Source organism: Chiloscyllium punctatum, chromosome 22, assembly GCF_047496795.1.
Source record: "Chiloscyllium punctatum isolate Juve2018m chromosome 22, sChiPun1.3, whole genome shotgun sequence".
In the NCBI taxonomy this organism is placed as follows: domain Eukaryota; kingdom Metazoa; phylum Chordata; class Chondrichthyes; order Orectolobiformes; family Hemiscylliidae; genus Chiloscyllium; species Chiloscyllium punctatum.
The window spans coordinates 57,200,037-57,222,244 of NC_092760.1; the positions used below are offsets into that span (position 1 = coordinate 57,200,037).

A 22,208-nucleotide genomic window follows, 5' to 3' on the forward strand; every position below is an offset into this window, starting at 1 on the left:
AATATGTTTAAAAGGAGAGAGAGGGAGAGAGAGAGAGAGAGAGAGAGAGAGAGAGCCATGTGCTGATGTCACCGATCTCTGTTTATGGACCATGCCCTAAGATCAATAATTACATATAAAATATCAAGGCAGAGGCAGGACGGAATACAGTGAGAAAGTGAGAGAAAGAAGGAAGAAGAGGCAGATAGTATTAAATGGACCTCCCTTGTTGTCAAGAGTTCACAACATGCTCCATTTATCTTCATCTAGTCAAACAAAATTAATTAAGAATCTGACTGTTACGTACTTTCTCTTTTTATTACATCAAATAATGTCAGATATCTTGAGGGGAATGAGAGGAATCGAAAATCTCTTGCTGCCGAGATTTATTCAGAACCTACCTGAGAAACAGATAACCTGTCTTAATTATTTTTACATCATTTCTAAAGATATGACAGCTATGACAAGGTTTGAATTTTTGCATTTAGTAAAAAGTACATCCTCAAATTAATTATTATTCTCTTCTATATTTAGTTGCAAATTATTAAAAATTCATTCACGGGATGAGGGCGTCACTGGTTAGGCTCGCATTTATTGTCCATCCCTGATTTCCCAGAGGGCAGTTAAGAGTCAATGATATTGCTGTGGGTCTGGTGGCACACGTAGGCCAGAACAGGTAAGGATAGCAGTTTCCCTCCCTCAAAGACATCAGTAAACCAGATGAGCTTTCCCAGCAAAGGTTTCACAAGCATCATTGGACTCCTAATTCCAGATTTTCATTGAATTCAAATTCCACCATCTGTCATGGTAGAATTTGAAGCTGGCTCCCCAGATCATTACATAGGATTCTGGATAAACACTCTAGCAATTATACCACAAGGCCACCATCTCCCCATCAGGAAAAATGAGCTTTTTGCAACCTGAAAAATACTCAAATATTCGTGTGTAACATAACACTTAGTTTTAAAAAGAATCAGTTCAATCCAGAATACCCCACCAAAACCACTCTTATCCTCCCTTTCCTGAAGGATAGTCAAGAAATATGCTTCCACGCGTCTCATCACCCACTTGTAACTCCCTCATATGGTCATTCTTTACATTGTATGACTTCGAATTAGTGAAGAGCTATTCAACTTGAGAAGTATTACATCCAAAATCAATATCCAGCATTGGCTGAAAAGTGGCAAGTAACATTCACACACGCAAATGCCAGGCAGTGACCATCTAGAACAGAAGACAATCTAAACATTGTCCCTTGACATTCAATGACATGACCAACACTCGTTCCCCCATTATTAACATTCTGGGTGTTACTATTGATGTGAAACTGAACTAAATTCATCTGATAAATACCTGTGGGAACAAGAGAAGTTCAGAGGCTATGAATACTGTGGCATGTAACTCACCTCCTGACTCCCCAAACCTTGTTCATCTTCTATAAGGCACAAGTAGGATTATGATGGAATACTTTACACTTGCCTGGATATGTGCATCTCCAACAGCACTCATCCAGAACAAAGCAGCTCACTTAACAGGAATGACATCTACAAACATTCAGTCACTCCACCACCAATGCTCAGTTGCTGCAGTATGCTTTATGTACAAGATGCAGAAATTCATCAAAGATCCTTTGACAGTACCTTCAAAACCCATGACTACTTCTATCTGGAAAGACATGGGCAGCAGTTACATGGAAACACCACCAGCTGCAAGTTCCCTCCAAGCCACTCTCCATCCTGACTTAGAAAGACATCAGAATTCCTTGGGTGTCACTGGATCAAAATAGTGGAATTCCCTCCCCAGTGGCATTGAACTACATCACATGAACTGCAGCTGTTAAAGAAGACAGCTCACCACCAACTTCCCAAGTGCAGCTAAGGATGAGCAATAAATGCTGGCCAGTCAGCAATGCCCACATCCCATGAGTGAATAAAAAACAAATTCTGACTGGGAACAGCATTGGCTTGTGTTTCTGGTGTAGGTCAATGGTTAGAACCCAGAAGTAGGAGTGTTAGCCAATTTCTTTTTCAAATCTCTCTGTTAAAACCACAAATATTATTTCAGCACCCCTAGTAGTATTTCTGAGGCACTTGTATATACGTTGCAGTTACTGTAAGTTCAAATTCAGAATTGCCAGACAACACAAATCGCAATTACCTGTGTTAAAGGATATTTTACATATTTGCTTAATTCACTTATTGTGTATTTAGGAAAAATGATTTGATAACAGGGACTTTTTCTGTCAGACTGTTCAAATCATTAATCCTATTTTCTTGATTCCAATTTGAATTGGTCTTTCTAAAAACTCAAGGAAACATTCCCTATTTTGCCGTCCAGTTGATCTTGCTCTACAGTTCTAAGCTGCATAACCTTCCTTATTGATGAAATGCTTGTTTAAAGTTACTTCCACTTTGTTGAAATGCTTGATGTGATATATTGGAATACTTCAACATGCAAGTGAAGCAAGCTAACAAAAGGTAGACTGTCCTATTACTGAATTTACATTATCTTGTTGGATGCTTTGCCCTTTAATACACAGTTGCATAAAAACCTTTTGGAAAAGTTTCCTTTTTTGCAATATTTACTCTGTGCAATAAAAAACCCAAAACATCCCAAAATTCTCAAATTGATTAAGGATGGAAAGGTTTCCAGTCAGACTTTGGGCAGAATTCAGTTTTTTTTCTGGGATCCCACACTGGTTTTATTAGCTTTCAGGGATTTCTGGCAGGGGATTTTGGATGGATCTCTTGTTGGCCTCTTCTACATACAGTGGGCAAGCCCAGCAGAGCTCTGACTTTTCCTGAAAATCTTATACCCTTATTTGGCACGTGGAGTTCAGGCCAGTTGATAGTTGGTGAGAATCCTGCTGGCAGATTTAAAAGAGTCTCAAAATTTGACTAAGGAAATCATCTTACAAGCAATTAGTTGTGGTCACTGTTGATATGTAGGAAAAATGATATTGAAGTTCCACACAGAGAGATCTCACAAACTGCACTAAGGTAATGGCTACATAATCTGCTTCAGTGATGGGTTGTTTGAGCGATAAATGTTGACTCGGGTAAACCCTCTTGCTCTTTTTTGAAATTGTATCACAGGATCGTTTATGTTCACCCAGTAAAGCATAGGCACCAGCTAGTAGATCAAGGGTCACTAAAGGAAAGCTTGAGAAACATTCAAACCCTTACAGATGATTGCATGACTTATCTGGTGTTATCTGGCAGTTTCTGTTCTATCCCCCAATAAATTTTCAACTGGTTTCTGTGGGAAATGGATTATAGAAGGGCTGGGAATGAAAATACTTTGGCTACATCTGAAGCAAGGGATCAATTTTAACTTGCATCACAACCCATTGCTCAAATGAATTAGGACTGAAGTCCCTGAGTCAATATGTCAAGAGGATCCTTCTGAATGAGATATTATTTGTTCAGTCACTGGGACCAGTGGTATAAGGAAGAGCAACCTGCAAAAGATGGATTTTTATTTTACATACTTTAAGAAGCAAATGTAATAAAAATAGTTGGGCATAATACAAAATTAGCTCAAAGCGGGAATTTCTCCCCAGACCTAGGGACTGGATGGACTGTCCTCAAGTAATGAGTTGGAAATTCACCAGGGTCCTTAGGATTTTGATATTATTCTCTGGGGATCCCGGAAAGTGTGGAAATATTATCAACATCCTCAAGATCATATCAATATTCATGAAAGGTCTTCAGGAGTAGATCAGGTTTTTCATGGTTTTCTCAGTAACATTTAAAAAGGGTCCCTGTGATGGAGCAATGTTTTCTGAAGGCTCACAGCATTGTGTTGATATTAGAAATTGGTGTCAGATATTGTCAATGCTTTCAGGGCTCCTTTGGGAATGAACTAATAGTTGGTTGGGAAGGGGTAGTGGTAACTATAAATATATGGCCCAAAACCCAATTTAATTAATCATATAGTCACAGAGATATATAGCACAGAAACAGACCCTTCAGTCCAACTCATCCATGCTGACCAGCTATCCTAAATTAATCTAGTCCCATTTGCCAGCACTTGCTCCATATCCCTCTAAACCATTCCTATTCATGTACCCATGCCTATTAAATGTTATAATTGTACCAGCCTCCACCACTTCCTCTCGCAGCTCATTCCATACAATAAATTGAAGAAGAAACAAGCTTTGCAAAATATTGTTTTAAGTACTTGAACCACTGATAATATCATCCTTATTAAACATATACAATCTCTTTTCAATTTTGGATATTCTGTTTGAATAAATTGTAGAACATCAACGTCCAGGTACAATATGGTTTCAATGAAACCACCTTTTCCAGTTGCCACAGGGAGTCAATGTAATTTTTGATAAACATTGCAGCTGATATAAAAGCAAATTACTGCGGATGCTAGAATCTGATACCAAAAGAGAAATTGCTGGAAAATCTCAGCAGGTCAGGCAGCATCTGTAAGAAGAGAAAAGAGCTGACGTTTCGAGTCTAACTGACCCTTTGTCAAAGCTAAAATAGCTGATATAGCCTATTACACAATTTCGGCAATAAGTATCTTCAGACAGTGACTGCAGTTCATGACAAATCTGAAACTCTTGCTTGTGTTGAAGTCTCAAGGCATCCTCCCACCCAATTTTATTCATCATGCATGTGCAGAGCAGAAAGCAATAAAAGTAAGAAATAACCATTCTTTAATCACAGTTTAAGTAGCTAGAACCCAACTGCCTTTTATGGCTAAATCAACAGCCAAATAAACGATGCGAAAAAAAAGAGATCTCAGTTTAATCTCAATCTGATCACCCAGTCATTCTCACTCCAATCACAGCCTTGTGTGTGAGATCTTTCTGCCGGCATTTCTCATTTAATTAAAGTAGACGTTGACAGAAGGACATGGATTAGGCCTGTAATGATGCATTTACTTAGATTAAACGGAGTCTCCTTTTGGAGTAATAGCTCAAACAAAGAACAAAAGGAAATTGTTATGAAACAGCCTTTTATCCTAGGCAAAGGTCACATTGTAAGGTTTTTAATTTTGTCAGCCGCTGTTAATCTGGTCTACGCTGATGGAACACGAGAAGCGCATTTCAAAGCCAGTTATCATAATACAGCCATTAAACCTGCAAATTAAAATGTCTGATTTTACACAGGTTGCTTGGATTCAAAACCTCTAATTAGCATGTGGTGCGGAGTTTTTTTGTGTGAGGAGAGAGGGGCTGAGGGAAATGCTAATGACTTGCTGCCAGGTGACCATTACGCTCTGTGTGTTAAAAAGGGAAACCTCTGAACCAAGCTGAACACTTTAAAAGATGTCACTTATTCCACTCATTTCACCCTGTTATTCTTCCTCCCTAACAGCACTAACTACTATTAAAAGTCTCCTTAAAAAAAAGCAAAGACTGTGGAGGGAAGGAGGCATCAGCCAGAATCAAGAAAAGGCTGAAAGATCATGTTCATAGGGAAGGATAGAAAGACAAGTTTGATGGTTGGTACATTAAATAGAAGCAGGGAAAAGAACAGGCCAGGAGTGAACATGGGCAGCATATGCCAGCATAATCTGTATGGAGAACGGACCTGGGGTGAGGAGGAGGAATAACAAGGACACATGATGTGTGGAGCAACTTGTGCTCAGGAAAAAAGGAGAGTTATGAGTTAAGGGAGGATGAAATAAGGTGGTGCTTAGAGGTGAAACAGCAGAATGAGAAAGATCAAGAGAACGGTAAACAAAGTTGCATTGAGGGGACAGAAAGAAGTGAGAGGAAAAGAGGACTGAGCAGAATCACAATGAAAGGACACAGAGAGCTGAAATTGGCTCCGCAAATCTGGCAAGGTATTTATGATAGCCTTTTACTTCATAGCTGCCATCTTTATTTCCAGTACTTGTGGGAAATTAACTGCACATGTGTACAATTCAATATGAACACCATTCCATAGACATCTGATGCCTTGGGAAGTGGATGGCACAGTGTGGGTAATGAATCATATCGAACAGGTTTGTTTTCTGGCCTATGCTGAGCTGGTCAATCTCAAGAGAGTTCTGCAAGTGCATAATTGGCTTTGGCACACCTTTCCTAAGGCAAAAAAAGTCAACCAAGGTTCCCACTGTCAACCATCATCCACTATCATGAAATGCATAAATGTGGAGATCAGCTGATAACTAGTTTATCTGTGATAACTCCAGCAGTTGAAAAATCTGCTAAGTGTTTGAGCACATTCAAAAAAATGTATCCAGTTATGAAAAACTCTTATAACTAGTCAGCATCCATGAAATTATATCCCAGCAATAGTCAGAACCACAATTAGAGGAATTAAGAATGTAGAAGTAATTAAATATGTATAAAACAGCACCCGGATCTTTTGCATTGTATACTGGTAATTTCCCACGCTGTTGCAGACAGTAAATGAGGTGGTAAGCTCTTTTTTTCAAGAGTAGAAGTGTTATATCATGTAATGCATAAGGTGTGTAATTCTTCCGAGCTGCAATGGAGACTTTTTAAGATTAGAGTTTAATTATTGTCAGGCAAATAGAGGCACATGTTATTCAGCTTTTGATTGGTGTTTGTCCATGCAGATTATCATGTGCTCATCAATCTCAGATTGCATATGAGAAGTACACATTAGAAGCACCTCGCTTTTTAAGATTATTTTGTATGTATAGCGATGTATGACGGTTGGAGTGTAAGGTCTGCATTTTGCCACTGTTGCCACTTTCATATGACACCAGTTCATATGGTGTTGCCCGCAATAGGGCAGGGGTGACATTTTGTGTCATTGCAACACTCAAATGTAATATTTTAATAAAATACAGCCCTTGACGTCTCAAGGAAACACAGACTGATTGTTAATAAGCAAAAACATGATCAGATCAGAAAATGTTTAACTGTTGCTTGGTTGGAATATTTGTTAACTATAAAAGGCCTGTTCCTTTTTTGGCTCAGGTCAAGATTCCCCCACCTTCAGTACTGGTTGTTCTTTTTTTCTCTCTTCTTTCAGTTTGTACTTGTAACAGAGTGTGACATTTGGTCCACACTGCAGCATTGATTTTATGTTACAAGTGGAACTCCTGTGGTATTGGTCACAATAAATTGGATTGATATTCTGTTTGGAATGACATATTCTGTGGTGCCTTGTCCCTTTAAGAGTGAGGCTTATAGTTATTATTTTGGCTCCCTATCCTTCTGACTGATGTTACAAATCCTCCTTGAGTGCAGTCAATGAACTATAGTGAGGCCTCCTGAAATTCACTCTTTTATCACACAAACACTTCCTCACCAAACAACAAGCCAGCTGAGATCAGGAGCTCACCTGGTAAAAAGTGATGGCTGCTACTCAACATCTCATTATCACTGAACTGCTAACAAGATTGGATTTGGGTATTTTCGAGTGAAAAATGAGTCTGTGTTTGCTGGTGTAACAGTTAGGAGTTGAATCTATGAAGCCCACTTGAAATTGACATATACTAAATCGACACAGGCTCAGAAGACTAACATGACAGCTTCAAGCAATTCTGTTCTGTGTCAATATATACACAGGGGACATGAAGTAGCCCACAACCCCCTTCACTGTGCTCCCTCCAACCTCCAATCATTTGCCCCTCACACAGCCACCATTCTATTTCATCTTCTATCTCTACTAATAAATGTAAATAAAAGAAATTGGCCAGTGCTCTATGGTAAAGGTTAATTACACATTGGTAAAGGTTAATTACACAACGGTAAAGGTTAATTATGGTGCTTTTATTTTATGAGTGTGAAACACCCGTAACTGACAGGTGATGAAATCATGCACAATGTCTTTCTGACTGATCTAACCCCAGCAATCAGCTTCTAATGATGTCAGTTTGAGTTTGCTGTGTGTCACTTTGTGACTCGCTGCTGTTTGAAACATGGCACCATGCTGGTTTGAAACGAACAAGCTATTACTCGGCCCTGGATACAATGCAGCTAAGACATTGCTATGTGTGCATGGTACATCATTTTTGTGTTACATTGTGGTGAATCGTATACTATGGAAGTAACCCCCTGAACCAGAAAACATCTTGAGTAACTAATCACATTTATCATTAATGAATTTCCAAACCGATGATGGCTTGGTCTGCAAGCTTTGTAGGAACTTTACTGTACAGGAAATTATTTTGCAGTTTGAAAAGGAATGCAATGTCTGAGGGTGCAAATAATGTAATCAATAACTGCATCTTCTCTTAAAATATTTGGAGTTAGTTTTGACTTTGGGCTGCCCATTATACACTATCAATGCAGATACACAACTACCTGATCTAAATTCATACATTTTATTTACATCATTACTCAAAGTCAAAATTACACCATTGGAATTTAAATTAAAGTATAAAACTGTGTTATACAAGTATTTCCTGTTAGCCCATGTTGACAGCTGTTGGAGCTAAATATTCAGAAAACTGTTTCTGGCTCTTCCCAAAGCTGGACCCAATTGAAAACTAGCCAGTAAAGCCATTATATTCATCAGATCACTTTAACTAAAGAGACAGCAGATGGGGAAAAAAAAACTTATTTCAGAAACCAAATTGCTAGTTATGTATATGAGCTATATTTCAGAATTGGTGCAGTTACAGCATATTGTTTCTTTGTATTATTTTTCTTCTGTAGTGTTAATGCAGAGAAACCCTTTTCAACTATTCTACTTCATGTGAATATTGTAGAAACCACAGAAACAATGTAACTGGAGCCATATAGATAGGGGGTTGGGAAAGTTCTTGCTAAAACAGAAGTATCATTAAAAGGAAAGCCTAACATTTTCTCCGACCCATTCAATCAGCTTCTGACAGTATAACAGATGAAAGTACAGTAAATCTGCTCATATGGTGATGGACATTGTCTCCATATTTCTATCCATTTCCCTCAGAGAATTCCCTTCTTTTCCTTCAATTTCTGTTAATTCCCAAGCATTTATCTTTCTATTATTCTGTTGGCATTTCAGACCAAACTTAAGGGATGAATTTATTCTGTTACATTTATAACAAAGCTTTCAGAAGCAATTCCTCTTTGCAAAATATGCGTTAATATTTCAATGGATTAGTGTATGCATCAAATTTGAAGGTTAAAGGAACCTGCCACTAATGGAGTAATATGATCATTGTAAGTAATGTTGAGATCAATTTGCCCAGAAAGATCCTTTGATTGTACATCTGGGAAAGCACCTTGGCATGAGCCTGATAGCTTTTCCTCTATCCACACCCCAGTTTTGGAACATTTTCATCATCACCTCATGGCAGATGCAGCCGTTGGCTGAACTCACCTTCTTGGAAAATTGCGAGCAACAACCTGACAGCATCATATCAGTCCAAGATTCATCGACTAAGCAGACTGTTTTACTTTGCAATCAGTACCAGACCTGCATGGAAAGTGAACTCCTAGTCCTAAAATGATGTAAAACATCTGCTTATATCAGCATTGACCTTGATGTTATGTTCCTAATTAAGTGCTAAAAGGAATCTTATACAGGGCAGAAGCTTATAGGGGTGAGATGTGGGCAGAATCAGACGAAAATCCCAACAGATCCCATTTAGACTTTGGGGGCAACTCATGCCATCTTTTATGATTTCCACAATCTGCATTGGGAGTTTCTCACTCGGCTATAGTGAGGTGCCAGTTAAAGGGAATTAGTGCTTGCCAAGCACCTTTTGATGCCATATTTTGCATCATTAATAGTCAGCTTCTTACCTTATCATACCTATCATACAAGGTAGACATCAAGAAAACCTGACAAAGGAAGCAGAACATTTAACTTGAGAATTCAGCTTGCCACGTGCTCCAAACAACCTCCATGTTGGATTCTGGGCATCTCCATGGGTACTGACCAATTGCAGCTCACAACCATGGGCATTGGCATCCAACATATGCCAACTTTCCAGAACTCTGATCCACTTACAGATGCTTCTATACTTCAAAGCTGCACGAACAACTATCAATGTAAAGCTGCAGCAAGGAAACTGTGCACTTATGAACAAGCATGCAGCTCATGGACTGACTGGGCTGCACCTCCAGGCACTTCACTCAATGTCAAAGCTCAGTTGAACCCTACCTGGATGCTCACACTAGCATGGCCTAGCTTTGCCTTTTTGCACTTTTCTCCCTCAGCCAGAGATACCAAACTCATATTACCTTTGTCTCACCTTGCTATTTAGTGTAATCATAATGGAAGGAAGCTTGTCATGGTTGAAATGGATGATACAGCTGTCAATCTTGGTGCAGATACAGAGGGTGTGCTGAGTGAGTAGGCAGCAAGAAGGGCACACAGGATTAATGGTCTCAGGAGTTGGGTGGATAGTAATGAGTGACAGAAGATGTTGCAAGCAATATTGAATATGGTGGAGCCTGAACCTTGGTTGGAAGTGGGTACAGTAACAGAGATAGACTGAATGTGACATATTGGAGAGAAAATAGTGGCACTTATGCTGGCAGAGATGAGAAGGTTATTGAACTTCTGTTATTGACTATGCTGGGCATTTCTCCAGATGTCGGAGATTGCACTAACCTGGGAGGCAACCATGGACCAGTTTCGCATGGTCTGGTATTGTGGTCTCCACTGCTGATGCTAGGGGAAGAAGATGTCCCACGTTTGTACCATCCCATCCAGCAAATGTGATAGATGCCATGGGGTGGAATGGATATTTAATGCAGCAAGCTTGGTCAGATATGGCAAGAGAACTTACAAAGTCTTCCAGTCAAAACCCTTCCAAAAGACTCAATGCAACTAGGCCATTGCCTGTGGGCTGAATCTTAGCACTGGTTTTAGTAACAAGTCAAGCATAGAACTGCACCTAAGAGCCACAATAGGTTGGCAGCATGTAAAGGATGAAGGAAAACATTGTTTATTATGATTTGTTAAAAGTGATAGATGGAATTAAAACCCCCACTCCGAACTTTACATGGCTCGAGAAATTTAACTATGTCATAATTTTCTGTATGTTATCTTTACCTACTCAGAAACAGCTCCCCCCCTCCCCCCCACCATATTCATGCACAAGTAGCAATTGAATTAAAACTTTACCACATGTATTAATATTAAAAAAAATTAAGGAAAGGGTCAAGCTCAGTTGGTCTTCAAGATTTTTTTTTTAAATGGTCATTTTCCAGCTAGTGGATAAAAAGGGTTTTATTCATTGTATTGAATGTCATAGTTACAAAAAAAAGGCTTGTGTTAGATCTGATAATAGAGTTTTGATGAAAAGGCCATGTATGATCCTGAAATCTCTGATATTACACTTGCAGAAATCATATTATTTCTTTCCTTCTTAGTTAATCTGCACCATGTCCACCATTTTCGAAATTATGAAGCTTGTAGTGTGGGACACCCATCATCTACTGCTAGATTTGGTACCATCTGAATGTATTCACTATTATATTAGTATAAAAGTTGGAAAACTTCTAAGCAGTCAGTATAGAGAAATTGTGAGCCCTGATTGAATTTCGTAAGGCCTAGCTTAAGTATTCTGCTCAACTGTGTCACATGAAGTTAGCTAATAGCACAGATCAGAGACTGAATCATGGAGGATGGAATTTAATGTTGGCAACATTAATGTTGGGCTTGCCAAGTGGCTGGAGAATTGGTGGGTTCCATTGGGGAACTATGTGCCCGTAAGGCACTTTTCCAAGATTCAGGTCTTAAGTGCATTAAACCTGTCCCATTGAGAGTTGCTAGCTAATCAGGGGAGGGGAGTCATTGGCAAGGAGTGAGGAATGGGGTCAAGATAAAGGGCAGGGCTATTGCTCACAACAGCTGCCACCCTTCTTCACAATGCAGACAAAGATTACCTTTGAGTGAGGGATCCTCTCAGAAGTCCATATATCATGAATTATGCCTCTTAATCCTTAAGATACAACATATGTATTTCCATAAGACAATAAGACCATAAGACACAGAGAAACAGAAATTAGGCCACTCGGCCCATCGAATCTGCTCTACCATTCGATGAACCCTATTTTCCCACTTTCTCCCTGTAAACTTTGATCCCCTTGGCAATCAAGAACTTGTCTATCTCTGCTTTAAATGCACTCAATTACCTGGTCCCACAGTCTTCTGTGGCAATGAATTCCACAGATTCACCATTCTCTGGCTAAAGAAGTTTCTCCTTATCTCCGTTCTAAAAGATGTTCCCTTTATTCTAAGGCTATGCCCTCAGGTCCTCATCTCTCTTGCCAATAGAAACATTTTCCCAATGTCCACTCTGTCCAGGCCATTCAGTATTCTATAAGCTTCAGTCACATCCCCCCTCATTCTTCTAAACTCCATTGGGTATAGTCCCAGATTCCTCAAATGTTCCCCTTCAGGCTTCCATGTACATACATTTTTCTCCCTTTAAATTCATGCCTGGAATGCTGGATACATTTGTCACTTACTTTACAAGCCAAGCATAACCATACCCACTTATTTTCACATTTCACAGGTGTGTCATGAAGGCCATTCTTAAGTTGTCAATCTTATTAGAAGCCAGTATTGCCTGCTCAAGGCTATTGCTAATTTTTCACATTGGTATGTTTGATGCCCACTGATAGACTAATTTTCTCACTAAACTGAAGAGCATCCCAATAATAACCTGGTGAATAGCATCTTGCAATCAGCGAGCACAGAATCATTTCTTTTCCTTGTCTTTCTGCTACCATTCTGAACAAAGGTCAGAGATTAAGTGAATGGGTAAAAATGAGCAACTGGTTACCTATTGTATATTACTTACCAGAGATCAACATAGAAAAATTCCTCTTAATATGCTTATTATGGTGAAGCATTCATAAAATATAGAGCTTCATTTGTAATTTAGATTTTAAGTTAGCATTTTAGTGAAACAAAGAAATCAATGAATTATTTTAGAGATTAGTGCACAGATAGTCAAAAAACATAACGGGATGAAGTATAGTTTCATAGATACATAGAAAATAGGTGCAGGAGCAGGCCATTCAGCCTTCAAACCTGCACCACCATTAAATATGATCATAGCTGATCATGTAATCTCAGTATCCCATTCCCACTTTCTCTCCATACCCCTTGATCCCTTTAGCCACAAGGGCCACGTCCAGCTTCCTCTTGAATATATCCAATGAATTGGCACCAACAGCTCCCTACAGCAGAGAATTCCACAGTTTCATAACTCTTAGTGAAGAAATTCTTCCTCATCTCAGTCCTGAATGGCTTATCCTTTATTCTTAAACTTAAAACTGCAGTCAGCTCAGTTTCCACCCTCAATAAATATCCACAGTCTCCATCCTACCTGCAACAGGCCTGAGGAGGACAGAGAGCAGTGGATGGCTGGTGAAGATTGGGTAGCTTTGGCTGCCTACAATATTGCATCTAAGTGGTGGTGAATGGGATTTCAGGAGTGTCTCACTGTTGGCAAAGTCTTTTTGTGGGAATCAGAGGATCTCTGTAACTCCTCATAGTCTCACAAAGTGAAGTTTGACACTTGCTCAAAGTCTGTCTTGGAATATAAGGAGACTTGCTTTTGCCTAGCAGGAAAGCAGTGGTACTTAAAATTGAACCAAAGTCCAAATCATAATATTCAGTCAATTTACAAATACTTAAGGCCTCTGCCTAGAGGTTAACAATAGATCGGACCTGAGTGGTTAATTAGCTTCATTGGTATTAATTTATTGTGTCCACGTAGCAAGTAAAATGAAAATTAACCTCAATAAATAAATACAATGAGTGTGTGGTGCTGCATCACACAGATCAGAAAATTTCCAGGTTAATTTACTGGTCTGTGCACAACTGAATACTTCATCCAGACTAACAATAGAGATTCATAATTGATACAAGTGTCCTGCAGCTAGGAAGGGGACAAAGCAGTCAATTTTCTGTTTCAGATTATATATAGCACTTTCCAAGCCAGAAAGATCATGAGTGAAAATTTTATATGAGAATTTTAGATGATAACACCATCCAGCCCCCATTTAACTGCCCCCCGCCCTTCAGTCAACAGGATTGACCATGAGTTAATGGTTAATCTCTTTGAGACTCTTGTGAGCAACCGAGGGTAAACAAATCACTGGGGTCTTTAAAAATAAGCATTACTTTCCATTTTCTTTCAACATGTTTGAAGATTAATTGCACCAACTTTGAAATAGGGGGAAAATAGGCTGTTTGACAGGGTGGGGTGATTGAAGGTGAGAAGTCATTTTATGACTGTGCCAATCAAATAAGCCTCAAACACGCACTGTCTGGATTAAACATGAATAATGTCCATTTGGGCAAGGTACTGGAGGACTGCCAGTCCTCATGTAACCATATCCTAGCATGAGTCAGCACCTCCAAGTGGAGAGGGAGAAACAAAAAGTACAATGTATTCTTATTTTTTTAAACAATGCTTGGTTTCCTTACAAAAGTATTGTTTGAGCTAGTAGAATTGTTGTGTTTCAAAGATCACAGTGAGTCTGGATACTAAAATCCTGAGGTACTTCACATGCTGTTATTGGCAGGACCGCATGTTCTGAAAGCTGAGAATGGTCGTGTGGTGCTGAATGAGTTAATATGAGGGAATCACTTTGAAGGATTTTACAAAGGAAGTTCAACACAGTTGTGAATAAAGAACGCTGCTGAGTTCTGCAGTACCAGTGTCATCATCTTCAATCGAATTCACTTGAAACACAGAAAGGACTGTGTGACAAGTATGAGGTAAGCAAAAGAGAATGTCGGGTAGGTCTGATGCACAGTATTCTGACTATAAAGACCAAAGCAAAAAAGAATGACTGTACTGTCTCTTTAATAATAAAATTAGGCAAGGTCTTCAAACAAGTGTACATTACATACAGCAGCATTTTACTGCAGAGGATGCACATGATTTAAACTAGTAGTTATGAGTGTTTGTAGTGCACCACAAAATTGATCTAATTATACCCTAAAATGAAAGCAGAGAAATCTATACCTAAAACAAATCCAGCATAAAGCAGCCTTTGTAAAATAGTGCCCCTCTTTATTGTTCAGAAAAGAGAAAAACTTTGTCAGTACCCAAAAGACAATTCTTGCTAATAGTGGCAGAGAGACAAGAGGGATCCGTAAGCATATCACATGTCCTATTAAGGGAAACAAGGCTATTACAAGGGAGAACACAATTGACAGGGGAATAATGAAATGAAACTCACCCAGTTCAGCCATGTAAAGCAATACTCTTTTCAAGAGAAGCTTTGTATTTTCTCTCATCATCCATTCAATGTATTCCAAGTGTGCATACATTGGATATTTGAGTCGTGGAAATATTAGATATACATATTTAAACCTTCCCTCCCAAGGTACATCAGTGTGTTGTATAAATCAATTCCATTTAAAAGGGACTCACTTCATGTTTTTTTTAATATTCACTGTGAAAACAATCCACAGCCTCACTTGTTCAACAGTCAAAGGTTGTTAAACCTCGGTACGCTTGGAAAGCGTCATTATATATTGGCTAAAGAAAGAACATAACAAAATCTGGTCAAGTGCCAGGCCATAGTGAGGACTGTGTGATTGCTAAGCTACTAATTCTAACACAGGCCAATCAATGTGCTAAACGAACAATGTCACAATAGGCTACTCCTTGTTGCCAAGCCAGGCCAGTGATGTCACTGGAAGCTATTTTCAGTTGCTATTTCATTATAAGGCATTTCTTGTTGCTATGTTTGTGATGTCACAATAGTCCATTTCTTGTTATCACATCAATGACATCACATAAAGCTACTTCTTTTTGTACTTATATTAGGTAGCTCACAATATCCCTTGTTGTAGTCATTGATAACAAAATAAGACATTTATTCAGACTATTAATATCGCCATAGGCTGACATTTATGAGTAAGACAAAGATCTTTCTTCTTATGGAAAAATGCACAGCTACAGTGTCATTTTAAGGGAAGCTAATGGCAAACACCACATTATCCGGTATTACCATGGCCTATGTCTAACCAATATTGCAACACTTTAAAATAAATTACATCCTAGTACAGTTGCAAAATGGGCAGTACAGACTGCTGATGCACTCAACATGATTTGTCTTACCAATGAAAAGAAATATCAGATGGGATGCATCAGTAGCTGGCAAATTCGCTATTTTATGCATCTACCAAGGTAAAATTTTTCTCAATATGTTTTTAATGTTTAAAAAGTATTAAAATTGTCATGAAAGATAGGTAATTGGCAATACATGTGCACAATTTATGAGAATGTCATAAATACTGAATTTCTTTGTAAACAACTATTAAGGTACTTTGCAAGGATTTATCTCATTCCCATCTCTTTGTATGAAATCTCTTCTGACACACACACACACAGAGATATACACCTTTAATTCGAGATTCAAACTTACAGTTTAAGGAAAACTTCAGCCTTTAGCACTTGGACAGAAACTGGTTGAGTGAACATTTGCTTGTTATAGAATCCATTCTCATTCATTTCCACTAAAATTAATTAAAATAAAATTGAAAAGAGATTCCCTAAGTGTTTTAGTGTTCCTTTCTGTCAGTTTAATGTTCAATGATAATGAAGAGGATACTCAGTTTTAATTTGTGTCTGTGATTCCTTGGGGGTCAATGTTGTGGGAAGAGGGGCACTACCAGTCACAGCTCTACCAGTGTAATCAAAATCCCCATCTACAAATGGTTATAGGGAGATCAAAGCTGGGAACTAAGTCTTCAGGGGTATGTGAGGTAAGGAAAAGGTGGCGAGATAGCTTGGTCATATAGGATGGAGTAAGTATGATAATAATAAATGATCTTCGATCAGAATCCAAAGGCATGCAAGTGTGAAATAGCAAAGGCAAAAAAGACACCGGTGGGAGTATACTATAGGCCCCATTTTTATTCAGTCACGGGATAAGTCATTGGCTGGACCAGCATTTATTGCTGATACTTAATTGCCCAGAGTGTAGTTAAGTGTCAAGCATATTGCTGTGGGCCCGGAGTCACATGCAAGCCAGACCAGATAAGGATGGCAGTTTCCTTACCCAAAAGACACTACTGATCCAAATGGGGTTTTCAGTAGCTATATTATAAGACAGTGGATAAGTCATCAATTCATAAATCAGAAGTTGGGAAAGTCACAACAAAGAATTCCTAGAGTGTACTTGCGACAGTTCCCTCGATCAAAATATCCCAGGTCTAACTGGGATCAAGGTTTTTTTAGATCCAGTAAATGTAAACGTAAGTCCCAGCATGAAAGATTCTTTCGGAAACAGTAATGAAAACATGGTGGAAGTTAACATTCAGTTTGAGAGTGAAAAACTTGGGCCAGAAACAATGTGCTAAACTTAAATACAGATTATTAGAAAGGAATGAGCGCAGAGTTGGCAAGAGTGAAGTGGGAAAAGTATTTAATAGCAAAGATAGTTAAGAAACAATGGCAGACTTCTAAGAAAATAATTTGGGACTCACAAGAAAGGTTTATCCCAGTGAGAAAGAAGGATTCTAGAAGTAGGTAAGCCCCATGGCTGAAGAGGGGAATTAAGAATAATATTAAATTAAAAGAAATTTTATACAATGTGACAAAGGTCAGTGGTTTGCCAGAGAATGGGAAAGCTCTACAAGCCATCAGGTGGCATGGTGGCTCAGTGGTTAGCACTGCTGCCTCACAGCACCAGGGACCTGGGTTTGATTCCCGCCTCAGACAACTGTCTGTGTGGAGTTTGCACATTCTCCCTGTGTGTCTGCGTGGGATTCTTCTGGGTGCTCTGGTTTCCTCCCACAATCCAAAGATGAATTTAGCTGAATTGGCCATGCTAAATTGCCCACAGTGTTAGGCACATTAGTTAGGGGTAAATATAGAGTAGTGGAATGGGTCTGGGTGGGTTACTGTTTAGAGGGTTGGTGTGGACTTGTTCGGCCAAAGGGCCTATTTCCATCCTGTATGAAATTTAATAATTTTAAAATCAAAAATGAGAAAATAAACATTGAGAATGAACTCAGAAGTAATATAAAGACAGACAATAACATTCTTTAAATGCACAAAAGAGAAGAGAGGCCAAAGTGAACATAGGCCCTTTAGAAATTGAAGCTAGGGAAATAATAATGGGGAAACAGAAAATTGCAGAAGAGGTGAATAAATACTTTGCATTAGTCTTTATGGTCAGAAGTCACATGACACCAGGTTATAGTCCAACAGGTTCATTTGAAATCACAACCTTTCGTAGCACTGCCCCTTTACCATGTGGCACCTGCACATGCCCACATAATGAAGGGGCAGTGCGATGAAAGCTTGTGATTTCAAGTAAACCTGTTGGCTTCCTATGATAGAGGAAATTGATATGGAATTCTAAAGTTACTAAGTTGTGGAAAATGTACTAGAAAAGCTAGTGGGCTGAAAACAATAAGCCTCCTTGACCTGATGAAATGCATCCTATGATATTAAAAGAAATAGCTACAGAAATAGTGGATGCATTTGTAGTAATCTTCGAATCATCTTCAGATTTTGGAAACGTCCTGCAGGATTGGAAAATTGCCAATGTAATACCCTACTCAAAAAGGGGAGAAGACAAAAAAAACAAGTAACTTGGCTATAAAAACAGACGTTGCTGGAAAAGTTCAGCAGGTCTGGCAGCATCTCTGGAGAGAAATTAGAGTTAACGTTTCGGGTCAGGTGACCCTTCCGCCAAACTGTCGGTCAATTAATTTAAAATTTGTCATGGTAAATAGGTTAGTGTCTATTATGAAGGATATAATAGAAGAGTATTTAGAAATGCATATATGATCTAGCAGAGTCAGTATGGCTTCATAAAATGGAAAACATGCCTGATAAATTTATGAGAATTCTTTGAGGAAGTTAGAAGCAGGATAGATAATGCTATTTAATAAGATAAAGCCTACAGTGTAAGTAGTGTTTTAGTAATATGGACTGAGGATTGGCTAGTAACCATCAGAGAGTTGGGATAAGGGGTGCACTTTCAGGATGGCAACATGTAATTAATGAAGTTTGACAGGACAACTTTGAAAAGAATGCAATTATTTACAAAATATTATTGCCTTGGATGAGGGAAGTGATGTCTTACAATCAGATTTGTGAATGACACAAAAACAGTTGGGAAGGTAAGTGGTGAGGATGACACAAAGAGTCTGCAAGCAGGTTAAGTGAATGGCAGATGGAATATAATGTAGGAAAATGTGAAATTGTGTCATTTGGCAGGAGGAATAGAATAGTTGAATATTATTTAAATGTATAAGACTGTAGAATGCTACAGCACAGAGGGATTTGGGAGTATCTATGTTCAAATCATAAAAGAAGCTAGATTACATTGGGTAATAGTGAAGGCAAATAGATTGTTGGCCTTATTTCAGTAGGAATGAAGTATAAAAATAAGGAGGTCCTCCTAAAACTGGACAAGGCACTAATTAGGCCACTCCTGAAATACTGTGAATAGTTTTGGCCCCTTTATCTGATGAAAATATACTGGCATTGGAGGCTTCCCCAAAAGAGCTTAATCACTTGATTCTGGGTATAAAGGGATTTTCTTATGAGGAAACATTGAGTAAGTAAGGCCTTGTCCCATTGGAGTTTAGAAGAAAGAGAGGCAACCTTATTGAATCATATAAGAATCACAGGGGTCTTGACAGGGTAGATGCTGAGAGGCTGTTTCACCTTGTGTAAGAGTCTCAGGTCAAAGGCATAATTGTAGAGTAAGGAATCACTCAATTAGGACAGAGATGAGGAGGAACTTCTTCTTTTAGAGTGAATAGTGAAATTCTTTAGTGCAGAGAACTGTAGAGACATGTCATAAATATATACAATGCCGAAACAGACAGATTTTTATTCAGGAAGGGAATCAATAGTTATGGGAAAATCTAGGAAAGTGGAATTGAGGGTCATCAGATCAGCCATTATTTCATTGAGCAGATTTGATGGCTTGAATGATCTACCTCTGCGATGACATTTTATGGTCAAACTTCCACATATGCAGAGACACTACATTTTCCACTTAATCTTTAACCTCACATCTTTACCACATTATCATACACTGAACATCATGGGCCAATTTTGATCTGAGCATCTGGAAACCAACATTGGGATCATTTTCAGGCCCTAATGGTATGCTTTTCAGTAACATACCCACCAGCTTAATTTTAATGGAGATAAGCGATTCATAGGCTGGCACTGCTTTTGCTGCAGAATTAGGGACTGTAGGTAGGAATTTGCAGCTTTCATTGTGATTAAGACTGGGCTAAAAGTCACCATAGTCTCACTCTCTCATCAGAGAGACAGAAAGGTTCTGATGATGAGTTTAACTTGATAGTCAAAATGGGTGAGGCTGAGAAGGCAGAACCTTCATGGTGACCTCAGTTGGTACAGGACATAAACTCTGCTGTTGGCATCAGTTTGCATCATGAGCCAGCCATCCAGCCAACTGAGCTAACTAAGACCACAGCGGGAGAACAGCACCAGTGAATGGAATGAAAGATAGATCACAACAAAGAGAAAGAGTTCATCATTTAATTCACAATACTCAGCAGTAACAGGCTGTAATGACAGACCTCTGCTTACCCTTGACTACAAGTTCCCAGTTGTCTTCTGGGATTTATGGAATAATGCAAAAACAGTGTCCTCCTGCTGTGCAATCACTTCCTCAGAGCGAACACGGCAATCTCATTGCATGAGTCCAGTCTTGCAGGGAAAACTGGAATTGGGTCAAAGGATCCAGCCAAATTATCTCCTTAGATTGACTCTCAGCCAAATTTGGGCATTCAGAGATCACAGGTACAACATATAACCCACCTCTCCCTACCAGTAAAATTGACAGAGGCAGGGACTCATCAGGTAGCCAGTCTGACATACTTTACTGTTGTCTCTCCAACCACCAATTCTGACTCTGAGATACTGGGAAAATTACACTCCACAAATTTGCACAAGATCATTTATGGACAAGGCACATAATTCCACATAGCATTCAGATAATACATATTCACTTACATAAACAGACACTTTGTTTGCTCCTTTTTATCATACACACATTTTTCCCCTTTATGAATTAGTGAACAGATGCTCGAAGAATTATCAGGCTGAATATCAACATGTTGAACCACATCACAAGCTCTCTATTTGTAACCAACAAGTGTTGAAGTTAGTCATGACTCCAGAGGTTCTGGCTTAGAAGTAGAGGTTCTACCTCATGAGCCACAAGACCACCTTCTAAGCATACAATCATCTTCATGCACACATATGCATTTCACCTGCATACACCTATTCAATCACATATGCATGGCCAGCTACCCTTCATAGGCATGCAGATATAATCTTCTAAGGAGAGGTTGAGTAGATTAGGACTGTATTCATTGAAATTTAAAAGAATGAGAGACAACCTTATTGAAACATATATGGTTCTTCAGTGTGTTGATGGAGTAGATGCAAAGATGTTGCTTCCCCTCTTGGGACAATCTAAGACCAGAAGACCTAAACTCAGAGTAAGAGGTTATCCAGTTAGGCTTGATAGGCTGAATGACCTAATCCTGTTCCCATGTTTCTATTAACATTATTATTCTGTACAAAGTAGGAATTCAAGAATTGCTGATTGATCAAACGGAGTCAATCTGCCTGGTTTAAAATTTAAACAAATCCTAGCTGTTAACTGTCAATCAGCATGAATGAGCACTTTATGGTAACACTGTAGCAATCAGAGTCCACTTGTCAACAGCACTCTCCTCACATGCAGTAAAAAGTTTAGTTTACTTTTAAATTTGTAATTGTGCGAAATGCTCTGACGAATGAGTGCGGGATGAAAAACTTTAAAAATAGTCTTTTTTCACCAATTCTCAAGTTCTGTATTGCCAAATGACTATTTGTATAATAAGAAGAATTAGCCATTTCAAACTGCATTTAATTTCCAATACCCCAGTGACTAGTAATGAGATTGTTTTCCGGTCTACATAAGAAACAAACTACTGTTTGTATTAGCATTGTGCTTTTGCCAGAACTTAGAAAAGGATTAATCATTTTTCTGTATAATTTTTGAGACTGCAAAAGACATAGCAATCATAGATTATATGACTAAATTCTACCAGATATATTCAGACCCATTCCTTTGTAAAATCTCCAATTGCAAAGCCGTAAAACAAAACAAAAATACAAGATTCAAAGCATTGTGTACTGGTTTGAACAAGGCTACCCCATTTTCAAACAACTTCAGTTACATATATTGCATTCGTCAATGAAACAGTTAAATCTTTGCCCGCCTCCTTTCAAACAAAGTAAAACATGTCATTTTTCACAAGGCAGCTCCTATTTCTATAATGCCCTTCATTGTCAGCCTCTTGTCTAGAGAAACATTTATA

General features: G+C 38.7%; 1 protein-coding gene across 11 annotated transcripts in view; it reads right to left on the reverse strand.

Moving 5' to 3' along the window:
- Positions 1-22,208, reverse strand: part of sox6 (SRY-box transcription factor 6) — a 641,917-nt gene that overhangs the window by 442,191 nt on the left and 177,518 nt on the right. Inside the window, exon 1 of one of the 11 annotated variants that reach the window (XM_072592381.1) lies at positions 15,071-15,088. The exons of the other annotated variants lie outside the window; for them this stretch is intronic. The gene's annotated coding sequence lies outside the window, so the exon portion shown is untranslated. Of the gene's footprint in view, positions 1-15,070; positions 15,089-22,208 lie in introns of those variants that run through there. 11 annotated transcript variants of the gene reach the window in all.